The sequence below is a fragment of the Lissotriton helveticus genome, chromosome 11, assembly GCF_964261635.1.
Source record: "Lissotriton helveticus chromosome 11, aLisHel1.1, whole genome shotgun sequence".
Classification (NCBI taxonomy): domain Eukaryota; kingdom Metazoa; phylum Chordata; class Amphibia; order Caudata; family Salamandridae; genus Lissotriton; species Lissotriton helveticus.
In genome coordinates this window covers 851,365,474-851,389,362 of record NC_136072.1, presented here as the reverse complement: position 1 = coordinate 851,389,362, position 23,889 = coordinate 851,365,474, and positions in this window count along the sequence as shown.

The following is a 23,889-nucleotide window of genomic DNA, read 5'->3' as shown; positions in this document are numbered from 1 at the left end:
ACGCATTCCCTCGACCAACATCATCCACAACTTTCTTATGCGCACTACATTTCAAAATTGCAATCTGCTTTGGGAGAGTGAGAGATTCCAAAAGTTCATTCACTAACTGCCCATGCTGAATTTTAGTTCCATGAGAATTAAGTAACCCACGCTCTCTCCACAAACGTCCAAAACTGTGCGCAGCACCAAACGCATACTGACTATCGGTATAAACATTCACTCTCTTTCCCTCCGACAACACACGCGCTCTAGTCAGTGCAATCAATTCAATTCAATTCAAGGATTCTTTATTCGATGATTAAAAATCACCATAAAAGCACATACACATATACATGATTAAAAAATTCATTAAATCATTTTCAGAATCCCGATTATAATAATTATTTTTACACATTACAAAAGGGAAAGGGGATTTGACACTTTAAAAAAAAATTTATAACGATTTTTAGGCATCATTCCTCTCCTCTGGTTACCCTTAAACGAACCGCCACTTTAATAAAATTCATTATGCAGCACAATGTTAAAGGATCAGATGCTTTCTGTAAATAGATTAGGGCCTCTTTAGCATGTTCCAGGTTGGCTTGATTTAAAATTTTCACTAGAAATCTACGCCTAGGCATGGAATAAAAAGGGCACAGGAGTACAAAGTGAAGGGAATCCTGCGGAGACCTATTGTCGCAGCCGCAGGTTCCCTTCTGCTCAGTTGTAGTTGAGAACCCTGCTGGTGATGCCAATAAGTATGGGAGTAAGTTTAATCTAAAGCGGCACATCAGAAATCTGTCCTGAGCATTGTGCATGAGATACAAATATGGCTCCATTCCCTCGACACTCTTAACCAGGTTGTGAGCCCTCGCTGACTTTTTGAGCCCTTCCGCCTCTGCTCTCTGTTGTGCTTTTTCCTCTAAAAAGGCTTTTTTTACTAACATCTTGTGCTGGGGTACAATTGCTACAGGATTGGTGAAAAGATTCATGTAGCCAAGGGCCTCTAAGGTACTCTTTACATAATTGAGCCATGGTATTCTCATACATTTATCCCTTTCTAAGCAATCATTTAGAATTTCTCTGCTTAGAGACGCATCAGGGTTGACCCAAATTGTTAACCAGGCCACTATTGGCCTAAGTTTTACCAGATCTTCTAGATAAGGCCTCCCTAATTCCCTGTGTGCTATAAAACCAGCGGTGCTTGGGGGTACCCTCAAGATGGTTCTTAGGTATTTATTTTCTTCCCGCTGTATTTTTGCAGTATTAACAAAGCCCCATACCTCTGCCCCATAAATCACTTTGGAGCAGCATATGGAGCTATACAGGTTCATCACCTGTTCAGGGCTCCATCTGCCTACCCTCCTACCATAACTTGCAATTGCCCCATTGGTAGCGGTCTTTTTGCTACAGCGCTCCTCGACCAGGGGGTTGAATTGTAAAGCCCCGTCAAAAATTACACCTAGATAGGGGAATGTTTTAACCTCTTCTATTTTGTGGTTTCCTATCGTGTACATAAATTTGGTGCAAGGTTTGCTACCAGCCAACAGCACGTATGATTTGCCCAAATTAACAAAAAGGTCTAGGGAGCCCATAAGTTTAACAAATCCGTCAATCAGAATCTGTAAGCTCCTAGGCGTGCGTGCAAGCAAGACCGCGTCGTCTGCGTAAAGCAGAACGGGAATATGACGCGTCCCCACCCTTGGGCAATCTGTCTTTAGATTTAACAAAAACTGCTCCAAATTGTTTATGTAAAGGGAGAATAAAAATGGGGCAAGAATACAGCCTTGCCGTACCCCACTCTTGCAAGGAAATGTGTCAGTCAGCCCCCCTCCCTATTAAAACAGACTTTGGCAGAGGTATCACTATGAAGTTCCCTTAAGATGTTAATTAGGCCAACCTCTATCCCCATGAGAGTCATCATGACCCAAAGTTTCTCCCTATTAACATGATCGAATGCCGCTGCCAAATCCATGAACCCCATATAGATGGATTCATTGCTGGCCACGGTGTATTTGGCTGTCAGCATATAGAGGTTCAAACATTGATCACTAGTGGACCTCCCCGTCCTGAATCCATATTGAGTGTCCGAGAAGATGTTATTTTCTTCTGTCCACTCGGACAGTCTATTAAGGATGGCCCTTCCCAGAAGTTTGGCAGATACATCAATCAGGGAAATCGGGCGATAACACTTGGGGTCATCCCTATTGCCCTTCTTAAATATAGGGACAATTATGGCCTTAGACCAGGACGGCGGCAGGCCACAAATAATGGCGGTATTTATGACCCTAGTCATTATGGGAGCCCAGAATTCTACACAGCTCAGAAACAAATCAGGGGGAATGCCGTCAGGACCAGGGGCTTTGTTTTTTGTCAATCCCTGTATTCCAGCCGTGATCTCCTTGATGGTGAACACTACTGTAGTGCCCTGGTGTGAGATCTCTGAATGCTCTTCAGGGGTTCCTGGCTCATAGTTATACAGCCCCTTATAGTGAACGACCCACTGTTCTGGTAAGATATTTGATCCTATCTCCGGGATGTTATTTTCCTGGAAAGTAGGTTGATTAATAATTCTCCAGAACCCCGACATGTCCCTTTTTTCCCCTGCTTCTCTTAGATCTGCCCACGCTTCTCCTTGTAGAGCTAATTTCCTCCTCTTGGTCTCCCTCTTATATTTTTTCCTACACACCATGATTTGTTGGTTGTCCCTTGGTTTGTTTTTAAGGCTGCTTTTGAGCTCCCTCAAAGCCTTTGAGCAGTCTCTATCGAACCAACGTGGGTTGCAATGATTCCTTGTGGGCGCACTAGTTTTTAATAGACCTTCTATAAGGTCAGCAATCTGGCCAAATGCTTCAAGCAACCTCGGACCTTGAACATCCATATCTAAACAGTCATCAATGGCGGGTTTACCAGAGTCCATCAGGGATTTATAAAAGGTTTCCCCATCTATTTTGGACCACCTTAGTCTCCTTCCCTGGTCTGTTATCTTCTCAGTAATTGTGCCTTGGTATCTACTTTTCCGGCCCACCAGATACAACAACCCCAGTACAAGGGGGTTGTGATCGCTAAAGCTACTCCATTCTATCCCTACACTGATGACTCTATTTATTAAAAATCTAGAAACTAAGATATAGTCAATAATAGATGAGCATCCTCTGCCCTTGAATGTAGGTGGGAGACTGCCATCCCTCTGCACACCCATCATATTGATAGTGTGCTCTAAATCGTGATTAAGCCGGAGCTTACTAAAAGCTAAACCATCCGGCGTGTGGGAGAAATGCGGCCCATTCTCTACAGGGCAATGAGACCATTCTACATTTTTTGAGACCAGTGCCGAGCATAGGTGACAATTAAAGTCTCCCATGACCAGCAGAGCAGGTACCTGCCCCATTTTCTGTGCTATAATTTCCTGACCCAGTCTATCATCCAATTCTCCTACAAATGAGGTATGGTCTCCCCCTGCCCCATTGTTGTAAATATTAAAAACAGTCAGTCTTAACCCCTTCCCATTAAACCGTACTGCTTGTATGGCATGGGATTTCCAGTCTGTTGTGGACCAGCTGCCCGGAAGGTTTAGATCCACATATATGGATAGTCCTCCCATGGCTCTCCCCGATCTCGTTTTTTGTGCCGGAACAAAAAAACATTTATACCCTTGCATGTGGAAGTTGCTGTTATCAAGGGCCCATGTCTCCTGGAGGCTAATTACATGGAAATTACTAATGTAATTGCGCCACTCTTTATTATTAAATTTGGCTGCCAAGCCTGCTATATTCCAGGAGATAATTCTCAGTGCCTCGTGGACCTGCTCTATTCCCCCATTAAACTCAGTTTGTTCCACAATCTCCACCCAATCCAGTTCCGCCCCGTTTCCTCCCCCTATAGGTTCGATAGCTGAGACCATGGGCACATCTGCCTCAATCCCCCGAGCCCTACTAGGTGAAGTTTGTTGTACCAGGGGGCTTTGCTGCTCAGGTTCCAGTATTGAGTCCCCTGTGTTTACAACTACTGGAGATTCATTTCCCACTGTATTGGTATAACTGCCCGTATGTCAATCAACCCCATCAAGTCCGTTCAGACAACTAAATCGGTTAAAGCCATGAAAGGGTAACACCGGGCGATGGAAGACTGGTCGAGCATTAAAATCGTGGTGTCTACCCTTCCGGGCAACCCTCGTCCAGTTATCATAGACTTGATTGGGATGCATAGGGGTAGGGGGGAAGAAAAACGACACATGTAGGGTCTGAATTGTTGATTCGAGTGATCTGTTCTTCCCTCGACATATATGCGTAACAGTCCCAGCATCACGAAAACTTACCAGGATACAATCCCCTATTATAGATTTGTTTGTTTTGCCCACCCAAGGTACCCTTCTCACCATAATAATTTCGTTGTTGAGGTGTACCGGAAGGGGTCTGTTCACATTCAGCCACTTAATAACCTTACTTTTCAATGTGAAAAAGTTCTCAACTTCGCCCGCTTCAAGTGTAGGAACCCCGGCCATAACTACCATAAGATCGTTTGCCTCTGGGGGGAGATTGGGTCTACGGGGCTTAGGAAGAGGCTTAACTGGAGGTGGGGAAGCAGAACTAGCAATGATTGGCATAGGGGAAGCTAGGCCTACAGGTGAAGGTGGCCTATTAAGGTTTAGTGGATGGGATGGGACTAAATTCGCCATTAGGGGTTGTGAAGGGTGAGCAACAGTGGTAACCGGGGGGGGTGCTAAACTAACTGACCTATTAGAGGACTTCGGAGGGACCATGGGAGAAGAAATAGTCTCAAGAGATCTACCCTGGAGGCCAGCCGAGGATTTCATGCTATTTAATGTAGCCTCCAATATAGTGAGTCTGATCTCAACCTTTTTAATACTCTCGCTAATCGGCAATAATAGGGACCTGAGCAAAAATTCAAGATTTCCTAATGGGACAACAGAAAGAGGGACATTGGTAGCATTGATTACCGTGGCATCAGCCGAGTCGGTAACAGTAGTAACCTTTTCAGGAGGTGTTGAATGTGCATCTTACACTGACCTCTCAGTGGGTGGAGGGAGTTTTGTTGTCCTACCGAACTCAGAGTGGGGAATTTTTGTTTTAGTTTTTCCTTGGCCACCCCTCGACTTCCTCCTGCGTTTATTCGGTGGGGGCCCATATACCCCTTGCACAGAAGTTGGCTTAGTTTTAGCTTTAGCTTTCCTGGCTTTAGTAGCCGGTGGGGGCTGGGAAATTAAATCAATGGTCACACTACTTGGGCTAAGAGAGGGGATTAAGTTAGTATTTGGTTCAGTCGGGTTGTTGGTACAGTCCCTCAGAAGAAGTGGGACATCATCCAGTACGGATGACTCCTCACTCAGTGATATAGAATTATCTCCAAGGGGCCTATTTTTCAAATTTTCTATAGAGCGTCTGCGCTCCGCCCTGAGCTTAATCAAGGTACTTTCCTTATCCCCTTCTCCCGCAGCCCGGGGGAAATAATTATCTAAGGTCCTATTTTTTACCCCTCCCAACCTCATAGGAGTGCCCTCCCTAGCCGGGGAAGGCATAACTAACCGTAGTGGGTGCAGAACTAAGAAGAAATTTAACAGTACAATAATCCAATGTTCAAGGGGCAAACTAAAGAAAGTAGGCCCAGCCCAGCCTAATCCGGCCTATGACGGCCTTAGACGGTCCCGCCCTTGTCCCGGGCTACTCCCGCGCTCTCCCGCGCAGCGGGACTTGTTTACTATGTTTATAGGGTAAGAGTGTGGGGGGGAGGAGCCTGCAGGGAGAGCTGTTGCTGAGGAAATGCTGAGGAAATGCTGGAGAGAAGGTGAGATCCGCTGCCTCACGAACGCCGTAGCCAAGAGGGTAATCCGCAGTGTGTCTCGCCGGTAATCCGGGTCAGAAGCCTTTTCTTTGCTCCAGTGGGGGAGGAGCCTGCAGGGAGAGCTGCCCAGGTGGATTGAATGAGGGCGGGCGGGCGCTCCTGGGACCGGTAGTCCTGCGCCTCCGCCTGCTCGCAGCCCTGCAAGTAACCTTTGTCCCAAACCCATCCAGAGATGAAGGGTCTTTGAAGATGCCTCCCACGGGTCCAGCGAGTTGCTGAGGAAATGCTGGAGAGAAGGTGGGATCCGCTGCCTCATGAACGCCGTAGCCAAGAGGGTAATCCGCAGTGTGTCAACTCTGCTGCTTGCGCAGAATTCTGTGGTATGCACGCTGTCTCAACAACTGTATTTTAAGTTGTGATAGCATATGCTGCAGTCGTTTCACCATTCGGAAGCTTAAAACACGAACCATCAACCCACAGCGTACCATCAACATTTTCAAAAGGAGTGTCCTTAAGATCCACTCTAGCCTTTGTTTCTTCTTCTGTACGGAGAAAACAATCATGCTGTTCTTGAGCATCCGTCTCTGTAGAGATCGGCAACAACGTAGCTGGATTCAACACATTACATCTTTTAATGTGAACATGGCTAGCCAACAGTGTCAACTCGTAGCCTGAAAGACGTGCACTAGTAAGGTGATGTGTCTTGGTCCTGTTTAACTAGGTATCCACTGCATGCGGAACCATCACAATCAGCGTATTATCCAATACCAAACCAGCAGACTGTCGAATAGAAACGGCAGCTGCGGCTGTAGCTCTCAAACAACTCGGCAATACTTTAGCAACTGGGTCTAACGTTGCTGAGAAATACGCACATGGACGCTGCTTGTCCCCAAAAGATTGTGTCAACACTGACAACGCACATCCTTCTCTCTCGTGCACATACAACGTAAAAGGCTTGCTATAGTCTGGAGTACCCAACACAGGAGCCGAACACAATGCATCACGTAATTCAGAAAAACTTTTCTGGCATTCATCAGACCAAGGAAGAGGATACGGAGTATCTTTCAGAGTCAATGCTAACAGAGGTTTCGCCAACAGTGAAAAATTGGGGATCCACTGTCTACAACATGGCGTAATACCCAAAAAGGCACGAACTTCTCTCTGTGTCGATGGCACACTCATTTGCGCAATCGCTTGAATTCTTTCTGGGGTCAATTTCCTTCCCTCCTTCGACAAGAGATGACCTAAGTAGGTTACCTCTTGGCAGCAATATTGCAACTTGAAGGCGACTCTTTATGATGAAGGTCAGACAAATATCGCAACAACAAAAGAGTAGCCTCATTACAAATCTCTTCATCATCAGCAGTAATCAACAAATCATCGACATACTGAATAAGAGTAGAACCAACTGGCAACACAAACCCGTCAAGCTGAGTTTTCAACGCTTGACTATAAATTGAGGGACTTTCACAATAACCTTGGGGAGCTCTCTTAAATAGGAAGCTTCGTCCTCCTAATTAGAAGCCAAAAATATCCCTACTCTCCTCAGCAATAGGAATACTGAAGAAAGCATTCTTCAAGTCGATGACAGAAAACCAAACTGCCGAAGCAGGAATCAGAGTCAATAATGCAGAAATATCAGGTACCACGGGAAACTGTGGCACGACAATCTTGTTGACCTCTCGAAGGTCAATCACAAACCGGTACACAGGTGGCTGAGAAGCATCTGTACGCTTAAGAACAGGCAAAACCGGGCTATTGCACACGTTACCTCTCGTTTCCTCAACCACACCCTTCTCAACCAGATCATAGACAATCGCTAAAAGAGCTCTCTCACCATCACTCGAGATCTTGTATTGTGGTATACGAGGCAACTTAACATTCGACTTTAGCGTAACAACATACGGTGGAATCTGCAAAAGGCCAACATCATTTGGACCTGTAGTCCAAAGCGTTTCAGGAAGCGAACGTAATTCCAGTGGCAAACAATCCTTAGACAAATATATTGGAGAAATCACTTTCTTACCAAGAGTAAGTTGTACTCCCGAAGGAGAACAATGCAATGTCGCATACAATCTTTTCAGCAAGTCCAATCCCAACAAATTCTCACCACAACCAGTCGTTAGAATAAGTGGAGCTTCCAATTCACAAGGGCCAATAGAAAGGGACAAAGGACTAGAAACCGGATTACGAACTGGGGCGCCTGAAAATCCTACGGAAACATTGGTCAAGCCAGACAAATGTGCGCCAGGGAGTTTAGAATGCATAATAGAACTCTTTGTCGCACCAGTATCCAAAAGAAAAGGTTCTACTACACCTGATGTAATCACTTCAACATACGGTCCACTCTGATCTACTGGAACTGACACTACTCCCTTACTTTGTCCATGGCTGTCCTAGCAATCATTATAACCAACACTCTCACCTTCAACATAGTAATCCTCAACATAGTACTGAGGAGACTGACCACTCGGAACACTCTGTCTATCAAAATAATTCGCAGAATTCTGTAGGGAAGAGGAACCCTCATTCTGGGGGATCACACCACGACCTCTTCCTCTAGGCGCTTGCTGGAAACCAGCACGACCAGGTGCACCATTCGCACACTGTAACAAAGTCGGACAATTATTCTTGAAATGACCTTCCTCTCTACAGTAAACACACTGATTCGGGCCAGGAAAGAATCGCTGAACATAAGGCTCAGGCTTCTGTAACAATCTCTGAAATTGTGGAGGTTGCTGAAACTGAGGCTGATTCTGACGAGGCGGATAAGCTTGCTGCAAAAGAACTTTAGTCTTTAAATCCTTCGTTTTCTTCTCTACTTTATCCTTCTCATCTTTATCCCTATTCTCGTAATATTGAGCAGTAGCCAATATCTGGGCCGACGAAGAAACGGCCCATGAACTCTCAGAGTCCTTCAACTTATTAGAAAGTTCGGGAAGCAAATTAAAGACAAATTTATCCACGAACAACCTTTGACCACCTTCCGTACTCATATCTTGACCACTGTGATCAATAAACTTCTCTTCAAACCTAGTGAAGAAGTCAGACACACTCTCATCTTTCTTCTGCTTGCATGCTGCTAACTTATCCCAATTCACTCGTAAAGCAGGCATCATCGTCTTCATCAAAGTAATAATTCTACCTGGTAATTCTGCAACTAAGGGTTCAGGTTTAGCACCTCCTACTTGTCTACCATCTGCAGCAACAATATTCGCCCAAGTATCTCCTAATTCTGCCACATGATTCTCATGACGAATCTTCGCCCACAAAGGTTGCGGAACTACATTATCCATCAACATGTCAACGTCGGCTAAATTCATTATACACGCATCTTCTGTCTGAGACAACTCTTTGTAGTAACCAGCAGGATTCTTACGAGGATCAGGTAAGGTCTGCTTAAGAGCCAAGACCTCTGCTCTCTTCCAAGGGACATGTACCCATATTTGCTGAAAATGAGGCAAAACAGGCGGATTAGCAGTTGCGTCTCCTTCTTTCCAAAGTGGAGGAACCTCTCTCATTGGATACTGTCTCACTTTCCTCCTAACAGAGGGATCAGGTTCATACAACGTCTGAGGCGGAAGTCTAGATCTAAAAGCCAATATCGTCTCTACAGCATCTGTAACATCAGTGTCCACTATCATCCCTTTAGCAAAATCTGACTGAACATCAAGCACATCCTGCGGAATCGGACCCAACTCATTATCTTCCTATTCCTGACGCAGGAAAGTACACATCACATCGAAAACATACCTTTGCTTAGGCGGTTCCCACTGAAAGAAAACATCCATAACCGCTGGCAAATTATACCTTGAAGCATTCAAAATCCATCTACGAGCCAACAAATCCAACACTGTCCGTTCCTCAAAACTAGGAAGCTGACTACGACTCTGCTTACGTTCCGAAACAGGGGTCATATTCAATGACCCAAACAATGGAGACAGCAGACTAGCAACAGTCTTGGTCATTCATTTTCGAGCAGAAGGAGAAGAAGCAGACATAAGAACAGGAGAACAAGTATTCTGAGGCAAAGAAGGTGTAGGCATAAGAACAGTCGGAGTCGAAGAAACAGAAGTAGAAGGCAAAGGAGTTTGAGGCAAAGCTGGTAGCAAAGATGGCGACCCTACAGCGGGTTGCACAGGAGGAGGCAAAACAATCTGTGGAGCACCGGGTGGCTGAACAACAGCAGGAGGTTGAACAACAAAGGGTGGAACAACCGGTGGTAATGGAGGCGCAGTAGCACCCTGCACATAAAGAGGTGGCAATCTCAGTAAATGAGAGATCAAAGAATCTTTTTCAAGATCTTCAATCGCTTTCGGAGGAGAAGACTGCAAGGCCGGTTATCTATTGCCATGCAACGTTGCCTATCTGACACCTCAATTGCTTTATCTTCTTCGTTTTCTTTAAACTGCCTAGCAGCTTGCATTATTGATACATCCTTTTCTCTTTTATCTCTTTTAGCTTGTTTAATTTCTCGTTGTCTGGCTTCTTTACGCCAAAGGCGAAAGGAGTCAAACATTGCCGGCCGGGCTTTCTTCCTAAATAATTTAGTTTCCAAATTGTCTAAAATCTCTGTATTAAAGCTACCATGTTGGGGCCATTGTAAGACACCATCTTTTCTAGTGTAGCGGATCCATACCTCATTATACGCAATGGGACCCACGCCGTGTTTAGAATAGAGCTCATAAGTCGGAGTTCCAACCGGAGGTATCGGACACGAATCCTCCAATCGGGAATCCCTGTACCCAAACCAAGTACCAAATTTGCTACGATTAGGCATCTTCGCTCACTAATCGAGCTTCAAACTTCAAGGGATTATCTCTACCGATACACTCGTAAATATACGAGACCCTTGGCTTTGGAAATTGCAATTTTCAAATCAAAACTAAGGACCAAACAAACTAAGAACCAAAGAACCAAAAACTAAGGACTGGAAGCGACCCACTTATACTTAACTGAGGTATCAGTCACGCCACCAGAAGACCCGTCTATCGTCTCGCCGTACAAAGCATCACAAATGGGTCCAAGACAGGGCGACAGTCAGGGCAGCAGTCCTTCGTAGCCGTCAGGAAAGCGGGAAGCCTCGCAGCAAAGACCTTCAGTCCACATTCGACATGCCGGGGTCGATGAAGTGGTGGCCGTCCTCCAGAATTTCCTCACGAAGCTCCTCACGATCTTCAGGCTTGGACCGGTACCGCTGAAGTCGCCCCACGTTGGAAGCGCCAACTGAAGAACCGGGTTTTAGAACCCAGCGGCGCCAGGGGCACGCCCAAAGTCTTCGGGTTCACCTGTCTTAGAATACAGAGACACGGGATACTTCTGAGTGGCGTCAAAAATCAAATATATTGGCTGCAGCCAGTAACAGAAGTACTAGAAATCATCACGGTATGAGTTCTCAGGAAACTGCTCAACTTTACAAAGCAAGTCATCCCTTTTTATGCCAAACATTATGCTTCAGGCAAACATTCCTTGTTTACAGTTTAACCAATCACATGTTTCCACAACAAAAGTATTGCATGACGACAAACCCATTTTTCAGTTGCCCAGCCCATGATCAATCATCGGTCAAACCCAACATTCTTCTTTAGACAAGTCGAACGAACCCATAATAAAAAGGCCACAACCCAATCATAAATAGACCATAAGAAAGGAGCAGAAACAGGTGAGAGTAGGATAAGGCATATTTGTGTGCAGTAAAACTTTATGATGTCCTGTGCTCTGATCCTTAATCTTGATCAGCTAAAGGGCAGGAACTGGTTTAACAAGGTCAGCTTCAGGCAACAGGGTCAGGTCACTCAGGTCAAACAGAAGTCAGCACGAACTCGAGCTTAGGTGTACATGTCCTTAAAAAAACTAGTTCAGCCACAGTCATCGGCCTATGTGAGGGCAACCACAAAATGGCTGCCATACATAAACTGGAACCCACAGTTCAGAACGAAATCTCCACAAACGTAGTGAATCTGTAAGTCTAGCGTGACGAGATCACTCGTACTTGCCGAACTCACTAGTTATGGTTTGCTATTATCAAATTCGTAACGAAACCATGCCATTTATAAAACGGGTTCAGAATTCACAGAACCTCAGGTTGTATTGTACTGTTGTCATTGTTATATTATTTTCCTGTCTTTTTTTGCATGCAGTCTTGTGTTGCTTTTAGGATTGTGTTTCAGTGTGATTTGTATTATTGCTAGGGTGCTATTGCTTCATTTTTGTGTGCTGTTCTGTTGTGCTTTTTTAGTGTTGTAGTATTGTAATATGGTGATGTTTCGCTACTACTGTACTGAAACTATGGCCTGACTGCCTTGTGAACTAGTAGTGCAATATAAGTGTTATAGTGAGCTTTTAGAGCAGTGATATGGGCTGCTTGACCTTTTAATGCAGTGGTAAATGGTAGTGTTGTTGTGGTGGCTGCAGTGTGTCAATGGAGTTGATATTATGGTATTTTAGGTGATGGTTTCTTAGTTGGTGTGATAGTGCAGAGAAGCAGGTTGTACGTAGTGGCAGGATTTGGCAGTGTAATGACAGTTGATGGTACTGCAGTGCTGGTAGCACAATGGTTGGGTGGCAGTGCAGGGATGGAGAGTACTAGTGATGGGTGAACTCCTGGTGCTATTAGGTGGGTTTGTGCTAGATATGGTAACTGCATAGTTGGATTGGCTGTTTACTGTTGTGGGTTGGTTGTATGGTGATGTGGGGTGATGGGATAGGTGGACACTGAGAGTGTGGTTCACTTAGGATATTTTGAGTGGTCTGGGGGCTACAGGCAACATGAGCACCAGCAATTTTACATGTGGGCAAAATTAAGGCGTGCAGGTGTCCCAACCTGGCATGGCAGGAGAGAGAGGCTGTTTGCCCCATAGGGGAGGGGCAGAAAGCCCACTGGATGCCTGGAATAGTTTTATAAAATATTGGTGGGTTCTTGCTGAACCTGATATCAGGTCCCTCCCCATGCCTAAAACAGAGTGAGGCTAAATCCTAATATCATCCCACTTGCCAAGCTGAATGGGTGCACTACTTTGGCATGAGACTGACACCTACCAAACCCAGACATTTCTGAAAAATACACATTCAGGAAAGTCAATGGTGGTTGTGCCCGGCATGGATCTCATGACGTTGTCTGACTCAAAATAAAGCTGCAAACTTCAAACATTGCCTAAAATCACTCATTTTCTTCATATTTTTGTGACCTAGACTTCCAGAAATGGAAGGGAAATGCAAAATTCCTACCACCTAGTGTTCCCACACTCCTCCCGATAAAAACACGAACCCACTTGTGTGGCTTAGCTCAGAAGCTGCATCACAAAAGACCCTCAAAATCTGACATGGAGGTATTAGCAATTGGGTTAGCTGCAATATTAGTTCCCAGGCTCGGCTGTCACCTAGCGAAAGCTACCAAACAAGCATTTTTGCGAATTAGAAACCCAGAGGAATTCAGGGAGTTATACCAAGCATGGATCCCAGAACTTTTGCGAAACCTTGAAGGATCTACACAAATATCCCCTTCATGAATTCAGAGCTTGGTCTACTTTTCAGAGACGTATAGCTTCACGGGTTTACCCATGGGTTTCTCACCTGTTTTCACCATAGACAGCAAGTAGGCTGGAAACACAAAAACTACAACAAATTGACTACCTCTGCAAGATCTCTATTGGGTTTGCCAATGTTTTTTTTTAGCCAAGTTGCATAGCAGCAAAGCTGCTGTGCAGCATTACTCAGTACAAAAAAGTGCTATGATACAGTCCATAATTGTGTGATAGTTCAACTATGGCTTTGTAAATCTTATATTTGCCACTTTGCACAGCTGCGTAGCTGCTGTGCAGCATGGTTGAAAGTAAAAAGAAAAAGAACTATAAAATGACCAGAATTGACCATGCCGTGGCAGTAGTTTTTCCTGTACTTTTACTCATGCTGTACACCATGGCTAAAATTAAATTGACAAAGCTAATAGATCTTGCATAGACAAGACAAATTGAGTTTGCCAATGCTTGCTATTTAGCAATTTTCATTTAGCATTAACTCAGCACAAGGTCACTGCAGTACTTTAAATGAGCACCAGTTACATTCTACAAGGTCACATTCACTTTTAAACAGGGGAAGATTAAGTGATGTGCCCAGAATTAAAGGATGGTGAGCTAATGCTGGGACTCGACCCCACTTTCAAAGTTTACTGCCCTGGCTAAGGCCACATCTTCTTAATACTTCTTTCTCAAACCTTGCGTGTGCAAATAACAACTTAAGGCCTGATTAGAATAGCTGTTTTGTCACACCGCTGACAGCGGCATCAGGAGACCGCCGCATTTTGATGCGACCGCCAGGCTGGCGGTCGGAAGTGCTATTTATACCGCGGCTTGTGCTGCGGCCCTGGAAATCATCTATGCATTGTATGCCATGTACCATATGGTGCATGACGTATGGTGCTTGGAGGTGTGTGGGGGCACTAAATGTGCCCTCTGGGCTCCTTTACAGTGCCCCATGATAGAAGGGGCCCTGTTTGGGACTACCAAAGTCCCTTTCCAACAGCCTTTTCATGGCGGTCTATCTAGCATAAAAGGGCTGTCGGTAAGGGGTATCCTAATCACGACAGCAGTGCCTCCCTCAACACTGGCAGCATTCAAGGTATACGAATCCGACCACCGCCCAGATCCTGTCAGAGGTCCCGGTCTTCCTCTGACAGCTTAGAAACCGACCACCTGCCTCATAATGCAAGGTTGGACCGAAGGCTGTCAGTCGGTGGCGGTCTGACCGAAATCATATTCAGGCCCTTAGTTGGATCAGAGAAGGCAGGCAGAGCACATGGAAAGGAGAGGAGCTCAACTGTAAACACAAATTCCCAATTTAAACTGTAAACTTGGATTTCTGAGCAGCAAGCTTGATGAGGCAGTAGTTTTCAAGAAATTAAAATCAAGGGGCATTGCTTTTCTTATCTAGTGAACGGAGCAAAAAAAGATCAAAAACCTATGGTCACTTGTACTCACCACACGCACCTGGCACTATATACGTCAGTGTCTCATTGGCAAGGATGCAGGAGCCAGGCCTCCCTACCAACTTGAAATTACAAATATAAATTCAATGATTCCCTAAATAAAGCTTCCGCTGACCCCAATGATCTCAAAAAGAGATCTCATCCTATCGCCCTGCTCCCCTACATGGCCAAAGTTCTCGAGAAAGCCATTACCAGCGGCTCTCTGAATTCCGGGAACAAGACCACCTACAGGATGCCTCTCAATCAGGATTCCATACCAACCACAGCACTAAGACTGTGCTGTTCGCTGCCATTGACAACATCAGAACACTCCTTGATCGTGGAGAAACCATGGCCCTGATCATCCTCGATCTCTCTGCGGCGTTCAACAGAGTCTCCCACAACACCCTGATCAACAGACTCAACAATATAGGCATAAGGCAACACGCCCTCAAGTGAAATTCCCCCTTCATAACATGATGCACACAGAGCATCCGACTGCCTCCCTTCACCTCTGCACCCAAAGACCTCATATGTGGCGAACCACAAGGATCATCCCTCAGCCCTACCCTGTTCAACATCTACATGACCTACCCTGCTGATGTCGTCAGATCCCACGGACTCAAAATAATCTCCTACGCAGATGACACTTAACTGATCCTCTCGCTCACCAAGGACCCCTCCAAAGCCAAAATTAATTTCGGCAACACCATGACCAACATAGCCAAATGGATAAGAGACAACTGCCTAAAACTCAACTCCGACAAAGCTGAAGTGCTGATCTTCGGAAAAAACACCTTCACATGGTACAACAGCTGGTGGCCTGCAGAACTCGGACCCACACTGACCGATCACACACGCAATCTCTGCATCATCCTCGACAGCCAACTGACCATGAAATGACAAATAAAGGCAGTCGCCTCCTCCTGCTTCCACAAACTATGCATGCTGCATAGAATCTTCAGATGGATTCCAACAAGCACCAGAAAGACCCTCACCCAGGTCCTTATCACTAGCCACCTTGACTAAGGTAACTCTATGCCAGCATCTCCACCCAGCTCCTCAGAAGACTCTAGCCAGTGGCGTCACTAGGGTTGGTGTCACCCGGTGCGGGTAACTCATGGTGTCACCCCCTCAGTCCAGACCGATGAGATAGGTCAGTCTCTTGCCCTGTGCACATGCTGCAGCGGTGTATCAGTCATTTCTGTGGTCAGAAGCATTTCCTCAAGACCGAGGCATTTCTACCTCTTACTCAAGCTTTCCTGTGGGGATGTGGGAAGTGATATCTGTACTGGAGGGGTGGGGGGGGGTCATCAGTGTAAGACCAGGGGCAGAGGGGGAGGGGGTCAGTGCAAGACCAGGGGCCTGATTCACAAATGTAAATTTAGACCAAAAGTCCAAGGGCCCCATTAGGATGGCAGGCGGATTGCCCGCCTTCCTAATGGGGCCCTATGTTTAGACCCCAAAGCTAACTTTACTCCTAGTAAAATAAGACTTTTGATCTAAGTTTCCCTTTGTGAATGAGTCCGAGGAGCGCTGAGGGTCACACGGTGCGACCTCTCAGTTTGCAGATGTGCTTGATGGTGGGAGGGTCATTTGTGTCTGGAAGAGGGTCGAAGGGGCATATGCAGGCATTGGCGTTGAATGTATGCGTCCAGGTGCCTTGTTCCTAAATCTGCCTTCTAGTTCAGGTCAGATTCCCACGAGCCAATAGCCTGCTTTCCTCGTATTGCAAACTCATGAAAGTAGATTACACAGTCGAAAAGTGCTTTACTTACACACAGACAGGTGTCTGTGCGAGTTACTCCTGTCCTGAGGGTGGGAAGTGGGCGGTCCCGGGTGGAAGTGCCCTGGACTCCTGGACACACTCAGAAACCTACTCATTTGCGGCTATACACAAGTTATTTTCCCTCCCCTTCCGACCCTAAAAATCTTAATAAACCCTTTTTAGGGTGGGAAGGAAAGGGGACGCCACACACAATTGGTGCTAGGAAGGAATTTCCACACAGGGGGTGTAGTTAGCCAGTGCCCGGCTCTGGGGTTGTCACCTGGCATGGAGTACATTTATTTCATTCTGTAATTCACAAGATTCGTCCTTATTAGGCTGGTAGTATCATCCCAGGAGTAAACCTCGAACCCTTTTGTGAACCCTATTTTCGTATGCCAAAATGTTGTTTTGGCTTTTACCCAGAGAGACACTTTATATTGCTCCCAAACCAGTGCTTAATGTGTTTTGAAAAAGACACACACATTGCCGCTGCCAATGACAGTCCCTATGCAAACACTCACCATCATGCTCCTGCAAGTGTGACCCTTCAGTCTATCCAGGCCTCCAAAGCTGCAAGATAGGTTTGGGCGTCGGGTGCACTCTGCACTAGAGTCTAGACCTGCCCGTCGAAGAGGGCCGTGTTTTCGTTTGTGCGAATGCAGTAAAAAAGCATTGTACTGAATCCGATTAATTTCGTTTGCACTGCCACATTTTTAACTTAGTTCATTATGAATGAATAATATTCATTTATAATAAATGATATTATTTGATGTACTAATTGGTGATTCCATGAGTGGATTATTTGATTTACCTGCCAGCCCCTAGTACAGTGCACCATGTATTCCCAGGGCTTGTAACTCAAATGCTGCTGGTGGGCTAGCAGCACTGGTCGTACCACCCACAGAAGCACCTTGTAAAGTGTGTCTCAAGCCTGCCATTGCAAGGCTTCTGTGCAGTCTAGTACTGCCATGTCGACTTGGCCAGTGCACCCACTTGCCAGTCTCTAAACCTTCCCTTTGCTTCATATTAGACAGCCCTATGGTAGGCCCAAGGGCAGGGTGCATTGTAAGTATAAGGTAGGACATGCTCTGGTGTGTGTACCCTGTCCTAATAGTGAACCTAAGCCATTTTCGTGTTTCACTATTGAAGGCTACCTGTTCTCCATAGGCTAGAATGGGCAGTTAGATTATTGCATTCTTATAATCCTAACTGACTCAGGGAACATGGTAGAAATTCAAATTTAATATACCTGAACTCATAATAATAAAATACATCTTTTAGTAAAGTTGTTTTCAATATTCTGTGTTTGAAAATACCACTTTTAGAAAGTAGGTATTTTCTTGCCTAACTGTCCAGGCCTGCCTCTGCTAGGTTGTGTATTCCTCGTCTGCGTTTGTGAGTGACAGGGCTGGGAGATTCCAGGAAACAGGCTGGGGCAGCCCAGTGGTGAGTAGAGAGATCTGCATCTAGATGTAAGGGAGGAGTTGCACCTGGGACCTGAATAGGGCTGGGCCTTCCCTCTACAATGCTGGCTCCACCTCCAGTGGCTTGTCTGAAGTCTCTGCCCTGCACTGTTAAAGAAGAGAAGGAATCTTGTCAACAAGTGCTCCAGAGCTGGGCCTCCCCTCCCCTGTGCTGGCTCCACCTCCTGTGGGGCGTCTGATGTCTCTGCCCTGTACAGTGAAAGGAAGGAGAGAGTCATGCAAACAAAGTGCTCAGGAACTGGTTTGGACTAGGCAGAGGCCTCTCTGCCTTCAGAGAACAAAGGAGTTGGGGGTATAAATATTGGGACCCTGATCCTAAGAAATTAGATCACTTCTGGAACAAGAATCCTTTTGCCAAGGAGAAGAACCAAGGAAGCTGCAGGAGTTTTACTGCCCCTCTGTCAGTGGGCTGTTTGCTGGGTTGGCCTGCAGTGGTTGCTTCATTGCCAAGGAAAGGAGAAGGAACTTTTTAAGGACTTTCATCATTAACAGAATATTCTCTAAGGGCTTGAACTGTGCTTGCCTCCTGCTGAAGTCTCAGTGACAAAAGACTTCATCTCCAGCTCCCCTCTGAATTTCCTTGCTGGGAATTCTCAACTTCAGTCATTTACTTGTCGCTGAGAGCTGGAAGCGCGACGCATCAAGAGGAAGCGTGTTGCAGCCGCAGTTGAAATCATCGCATCACCGGAGAAGTGAGCCTTCACCGCATCACCCTGGAAGTATGTGTTCATCAAAGGCTGCCTGCTGTCACATCACCGGAGAAGCATGACACCATCGAGAGAGTCACCATTGCATCACTGGAGAAGCGTTTTGAAAGGCCTGTCACGGCTCCAAAGTACAGAGTCATCGCAAGAATACCAGGGCGCCTACGCATCATCATCGCATCATCGCATCAAGGGCGCCATCTTCTCGCATCGCAACCGGATCCTCGCATCAAGGTGCCATCTTGAGCACCGCAACTGGCCTGCAGGCCAAGAATCTACGCATCATCTCCGCACCGGTAAGGATTACGACGCATCCCCTACTCTGCAATAGCATTGAGGCACGACGCATCATTTCCGCCGGATCACGGAACCGACGCATCTCCCCTTTTGCGAGCCTTTTGTTTACTTTGCGTTACGCATCCAGGTACTTTGTTGAGAACTTTGTCGCATTTATTAACAACTTGAACTAAGTAACTTTTATCATCTTTAAAGCAATCTTAAGTGTAGTATTGTGGATTTTTGTCGTTTGTGGTCTTGTGTTAAGTCTATATAAAGAATACTTATTTTTATAAATCTGTGTTGTGTCCATCTGTAGTGTTTTCACTGTATTACTGAGTATATTCACAAATGCTTAACACACTGCCTCTGAGATAAGCCTGTCGGCTCGTGTCAAGCTACCAAGGGGGTGAGCAGGGGTTATTAAGGAGTGTGATCCCCTTTTCCTAACTTAGAAGTAAGGGTCCCTATTTGAACAAAGGTGAATACCATTGGCAACTAGAGACCCCCAGATCTAACAGTTAGCAAAGAGATTCCCATGATCTGTGATTGTCTGGTCGCATAATATTCAGCAAAGGTGTTCGAAGGTTGATCACTTGTCTAGGTGACATAATGTATCAGTTAGGTGCTTGAACAGCCATTTGAGGCAGTCTCTTTATACAGAAATAATGAAGTCAATCCATCATGAATATCTCAGTGGTAGGCTTCTTTTGAAATGGATGGCATTTATCCACACAGGGCAATGAGGCGTTCATCGAATTTCTGTTAGCTTATGCAGTATGAAAAAATTGGGGGTTGGGCCCGCTGGGGAAGAGGGTAGGTCGGGCCACTGTCAACTGGACACAAATGGTTTTTTTTTTACCTATGCCTCTATGAAAAGTATTTCACAATGAATGATAGTATTGGGTAAACCAAAGTTTATTAGTTTATCCTGACAATTATGTCTTATGTTTTCATTCGATTTAGGTCTTTAGTTATTTTAGTGCAGGCAGATTAAAAAAGCATTATCAACTTCATGTGCTGCCATAAAGTACCGCATCACACAATTAGTACAAACCAATCATATATACAATGAACACATTACTATACAAACAGTACATAAATAAACAATTGAAAATGTCAAAGTGCTCATAATTTTGTTGAAACATGGAACTATTACTAGTACAGTATCAGTCCAAGATGGCAAATCATCTCTTGAACAAAAAGCAATATGGTAAATTATTTCAAACCAATGCTAAGTTGACCCACTTATGGGCAGATCAAAAGTTCAAGCATAAATCGCAGGCATTAAATGTAAACCAATAACAGTGTCAAAAATATCTTGAATGTAACCCAATAACAATGTCAAAAAAAATGCCGACGCGTTTCGAGTCTCATGGATAAATCAGAGGACTCTCATCAGGGCTGTATTAATCTGGTCCATGGAAGCTGATATTTTCAGATTCCAATGCTGCACTTGTATTGAACTGTGGTCTAGGTCGTGGCTGCTCACTGTCACGTGTTAAACGGACGGAGCTCCTGACTTGCTGCCACCAAAAAATGTCTTCATGCGGATCACGTTCTTTGCCACGCAGCCCGCGGCGGGCCTCACTGCCGCTGCCTCATGTCTGGTGTTTGTAAACTCTTCGTTTTAATTTTGGAAGCGTGTCCTCAATTCGAACCGATTCCGGGTAGACCGCCACCAAGAGCGGGCTTCACTACCGCTGCGTTTTGTATGATGGAATTAATTACTTCATGAAAGTTTTCAAAGCGTATCCTCTGTTTGCACCACCGCGGGCTCAGTCTCCTCACAGGATGGACCTTCGAGTTTGGAAACCCGGTCATGTCACCCCATCTGGGGTGACACCAATCAGGTTAGTTAGCTGGCCACTATTCATAGTGCTGCTTGCTTTAGTTTAGTGCAAGCGCACCGCCACCAGTTGAGCACCTTCAGACCCTCTTACGAAAAATGTAAAATACTGTCTGCTGCACAGTGCGCACTGCGCAGTGTGTGTGCACTCACACTGCAGCAGCACGTCCGTCACCACGCACGCATACGACTGTGCTGGTCAGTGGTCACTGGTGCGATGAGGATCATGCGCGGCGTACCCAGCAGTTTGTGGGTCCCAGGGCCGTCAATCTTTAGCGCTACCAATGACGGCCCTGGGACAGCCCCCGCGCTGTGCGAGTGTGCGCTCCTGCTCTGCGTCACGGCGGTCACGCGCCCGGCGGGAATAAAGCATTATTACCGACGACATCAGATCGAGCGCCGTCGTGGTCTCCTCCTCTCCCCTTAAAATTCTTCTTGCTGGTGGGTCCGGACTCGGAGCGAGGCAGCAGTCGGACCGGACGGTGAGCAAGAATGAAATAATATTATTTATTTATAAATGAATATGAATCATTCATAATGAACTATCGATTAGACTTTCTAACTTACATGCAAAATACAAAATGGCCTTACGGGCAGAACGTGACTTAATTTGCTAAAATTAAAGAACTTGTGAGGGAATCGACAATTCGTCAGTTCACGGTTTTCCTCAGGGATCGTGGATGATTAACTCTAAAACTTCTTGCTTGGTGAAGTAATAGAATACAAACTCCCGAACAAGAGAGGGATCCACTTTTTCTTTTCTTGCTGTTTTATATAGAGTGAACTGGGCTCAAGAACACTAAAGAGCTTTACATGAGCACCAGATTGTATTACATAAGGTCGTGTATTTGTATTTGTTTTCAGATATTGGGAGGATAAATTGCTTGACTTAAATGACAAGATCGAACCAGCTTCCCAGTTGCATAGTCATCAGTTCTGGCCATTGGTTCACATGTTCTCCAACATTTAGACACGTCTAGACAACGAACACCCTTCTTCCTCAAAGCCATCAGGCAAGGTGAAGATAATTTTACCTGTTTCTGAACAGCCAGAAAATAACTCCAAATAAAGACCAGAAAAAAGGTGTGAAAAACAACAAAAACAGTGGAATGAAGGTTTGAATTAGTCTCAGCTACTGGTAAATGCTTGAGGTCACTGTCAGGTTCATCGTTTTGGTCAGAGCAAATGTGACATAGCTGGTGCGGCGAATCTGCAGATGAAGGTCATATGCTGGGGTGAAAATGACTTTACTGGCCATTCAGCCACTTTGAATTTCGCTGGGAAGGGACAGGTTGGGTCCAGGATTGAAGAAAACGACCTGAGACAATTTGGGTATTTTCATTACGAGATAAACAATTCTTGCACTGTATTTATTACATGTTCAACATGAATCAACAAATTCGAAACAACATCTATTTACAAATAATACATCCGGTGCTTAATTTGGAAAAAAATAAGTGCCAGGACCTTCGTCAGGAGTCAACTGCAGCTTGTGCCGCACATTGGCCCTGGCAGTGTTGCCGGGCACAATTACCACCACACTCATATAAGTGTGACAATTCAGACTATTCCAGGACCTCAAAGCTGTAAGAAAGGCTTGGGCAGCAGGTATTAGCCATTTTTGCAGTATATTTAATTAATAAACAATTGTTGTTGTACTCATCTTTAAATTAGTTAAACAGTGCCATCATGTGGCAGACAGTAATAAGTGTGGGTGCTAAGAATTAGGTGCTGGTGCCCAGCACTAGAAAGCACCAGATCAAAATAACATATGTACATAACTTGTTAACATGCCCTATTGTGTGAGTGACATCAAGCTAGATATTTGATCTCCTAACCAACATTTATATTGAGTCATAATTGGTCACTCTGCTGGCCTTACAGCTCTGGTTAAATGTGGGAAGGTCCCTCCAGATGTAATTTCGACAGGACAAACTCACCCACTCCCTCAGAGGAGCGGAAACCCGGTTCATCATGTAAACTAAATCCTTAACCAACCATGTAAGAGCCAACCCAGAAGAGGGATCCCCTGGAAACCTTTGGGAAATGGTCCTCTGGTGCAAGCACCAATTTCCAGCATCCACAGGGCAGTGCAATAGAGTACTTTGGAAGGTTAAGGACAACAGCTGTAGCACTCATTCCTGGCCCTACACTAAACACTGCAGTATCACTGTCCTGACTTGAAATAAGATTTGAAGCCAAATCAATCAAGAATTTGTCTAAATTGTGTTCCTGATTCCAAGGTGTCTACCTAGTTTGTGGCCAATGATGACTCCACCCCACCACATGCATGAATGGTTAGCTGACCATCTGCCCCCAACCCCAAGTTAGGTTTCCTATAATTGTACTAAATGCCATACTGCATAAGCTAACAGAAATTCGATGAACGCCTCATTGCCCTGTGTGGATAAATGCCATCCATTTCAAAAGAAGCCTACCACTGAGATATTCATGATGGATTGACTTCATTATTTCTGTATAAAGAGACTGCCTCAAATGGCTGTTCAAGCACCTAACTGATACATTATGTCACCTAGACAAGTGATCAACCTTCGAACACCTTTGCTGAATATTATGCGACCAGACAATCACAGATCATGGGAATCTCTTTGCTAACTGTTAGATCTGGGGGTCTCTAGTTGCCAATGGTATTCACCTTTGTTCAAATAGGGACCCTTACTTCTAAGTTAGGAAAAGGGGATCACACTCCTTAATAACCCCTGCTCACCCCCTTGGTAGCTTGACACGAGCCGACAGGCTTATCTCAGAGGCAGTGTGTTAAGCATTTGTGAATATACTCAGTAATACAGTGAAAACACTACAGATGGACACAACACAGATTTATAAAAATAAGTATTCTTTATATAGACTTAACACAAGACCACAAACGACAAAAATCCACAATACTACACTTAAGATTGCTTTAAAGATGATAAAAGTTACTTAGTTCAAGTTGTTAATAAATGCGACAAAGTTCTCAACAAAGTACCTGGATGCGTAACGCAAAGTAAACAAAAGGCTCGCAAAAGGGGAGATGCGTCGGTTCCGTGATCCGGCGGAAATGA